We start from the raw sequence: 2,719 nt of genomic DNA, 5'->3' as shown, positions 1-2,719 counted from the left end.
TGACGGCAGATACAGCTGCAGCAATGGAGAGAGAGGTGAGAGGGAAGGAGAAAGAGAGAGAGAGAGCGAGAGAGAGAAGGAGATAAAGAGAGAGGAGAGGGGAGGAGAGAGAGAGAGAGGAGGAGATAAAGAGAGAGGGGAGGAGAGAGAGAGAGAGGAGGAGATAACGAGAGAGGAGAGGAGAGGAGAGAAAGAGAGAGGAGGAGATAACGAGAGAGGAGAGGGGAGGAGAGAGAGAGAGAGAGGAGGAGATAACGAGAGAGGAGAGGGGAGGAGAGAGAGAGAGAGGAGGAGATAACGAGAGAGGAGAGGGGAGGAGAGAGGAGGAAGTTCCGAGAGAAGCGGAGGACACAGGTGGAGAGAGAGGAGGTGTGAGAAAAGAAATAGAGAGAGGAGGAGAGAGAGAGGGGAGGAGAAAGCAGGTGAGAGGAGGAGAGAGAAAGAGAGAGGAGGTGAGAGAGAGAAGATAGAGAGGGGAGGAGAGAGAGAGGAGGAGAGAGAGAGAGGCTGTTGTGAGGACCGCTGAGACTGGTAAACACCAGTAGGCCATGACTTCCACAAATAGACTTCTTAGAGAGAGGAGTGGGGAGGGGGGGGGGGGTAGAGGGGGGGGGGGGGGGGGTAGAGGTGGGGAGAGAGGAGGGAGGAGGGGGGTTGTAGAAGGAGTAGAGGAAGGTGCGTGTAAAGTATCTCACCAAGCGTACAGAAAAACAGACATGCTAAAAAAACAATAATACTTAATGCACTTAATTTCACGCAGATACGTCGTAATATAAACGTGCGGAATGTTTCGCATTAGTTATGCGTCTGTAGCCTCTTGAATTAACGTGATGATAGATCCAATTAATTGCGGCAATAGATCCTCCACATGTGCAGAGCAGGAGCGCAGGTCTCTTCATGCTTATCCCCTCAGCCCGTTCCTCCCCCTACGGCCGTCCCCGCCGTCGTGCGTGAGAGCGTGCGTACGTTGGTGTGTGTGAGCGTACCGTCTTCAACTTAAATGGCCTTTCGATGCCCGATAGATCCCCCCCCTCCCCCCCCACCTCTTTATGGAGGCGGGCCGACGAGTGGAAAGCTGCAGTTCAATGTTCCCCTTCAGCACCTCACCTCCGCAGCCAGACCGCCCGGCGCACACACACACACACACACACACACACACACACACACACACACACACACACACACACACACACACACACAGCAGTCCCTTTGTCATCCAGCTGGCCCCCGCTCCTGGACCTAGCCCCCCCCCCCCCCCACCCCTGCTCCGGACAGGAGGGCTTCGCTCAGAGGACTATGGGCGGGGCCTGGGCCAGCCCGGCATGGCGGGGGGGGGGGGAAACAGATGTCTGGTGACCCACATCGGCGTGTGCGCCGGGACGTGGCGGCGAGGGGCGGCGTCCGATGCAGGCTCGGCCCCCGACTTGACGACACAGCTGGGACATCGGGTGCTACGGCAAGCTAGCTGGGCCAGTCTGAGCCGGGGGGGCTGTTCAGCCTGAACTAACTGTGAGGACAAGGTCACGAAACTGAGAAAGAGAGAGGGAGAGAGAGAAGGAGAGACAGAGAGGGTGAGAGGGAGGGAGAGAGAGAGAAAGGGAGAGAGAGAGAGAGAGAGAGAGAGAGAGGGGAGAGAGAAGGAGAGAGAGAGATTGAGAGTGAGAGACAGACAGAAAGGGGTCAAGTGAAATGATACCCAATTCCAACAGATTTAGGTATGAAAATACGGACGGGGAGTTTTGGGTTGTAGCGCCGACATGGGGGTTTCACAGCAAAGACAAACTAAACCTGGAGTTAGATTCGACCCTAATTGAAAACAGCTTGTTGGGAACGGAACATCGGTGCGATACTGTGGGAGAGAGACTCCGTTCTGTGTTCTGCATTCTTGCGTGTCTCTCTCTCTCTCTCTCTCTCTCTCTCTCTCTCTCTCTCGTGAAGAGAAATGTTCCCTCCCGGTCATCTCTGGAGACATGGCGGTTGACCGGTTCCACATAGCAGTACGGGATCGGGACTGGACGAGACCTCTGGGAGCGTCCGGCTCCACGGCCCGACGCCGAGAGTCGTTCGCACGCCACGGCGGGGGGACCCTGAAGAGATGGCGCCGGCGTTTCAGGGCGACAGTTAGAAAGGAAGACGACAGTTAGAGTCTCTGTCTGAGACGAACACGGTACCGTGTTGTTCATGCTACGACATACTCTACGGTTTCCCTCTGTCTCTCTCTCTCTCTCTCTCTCTCTCTCTCTCTTTATTTCTCTTCCTCTCCGCCCCCCCCCTCTCTATCTTCTCTTCTGTGTACAGTAGTCAGAATGCGTCTCCATGTCCTCACAGTGGGCAGCTCTGGATGATTGACAGCTGGGGTCAGCCTGTTGACATCGGTCCGTGCCCCTGTCATCATCGCTGATCGTCCCACGCCGGCCTCAACGGTGACAGGAGCCTGAAGAGCCTTTTACTCCCCGCTGCTCGCATCATAGACTCACTATCCTCCTCTCCTCTCCTCTCCTCTCCTCTCCTCTCCTCTCCTCTCCTCTCCTCTCCTCTCCTCTCCTCTCCTCTCCTCTCCTCTCCTCTCCTCTCCTCTCCTCTCCTCTCCTCTCCTCTCCTCTCCTCTCCTTTCCTCCCCTCACCTCCCCTCTTCTCTCCTCCACTCTCTTCTGCTCTCCTCCTTTCCTCTCCTTCCCTCTCTTCTCTTCTCTTCTCTTCTCTTCTCTTCTCTTCTCTT

This window comes from Borostomias antarcticus (genome assembly GCF_949987555.1).
Source record: "Borostomias antarcticus genome assembly, chromosome: 16".
NCBI lineage: Eukaryota > Metazoa > Chordata > Actinopteri > Stomiiformes > Stomiidae > Borostomias > Borostomias antarcticus.
This window is presented reverse-complemented; position numbering follows the sequence as displayed.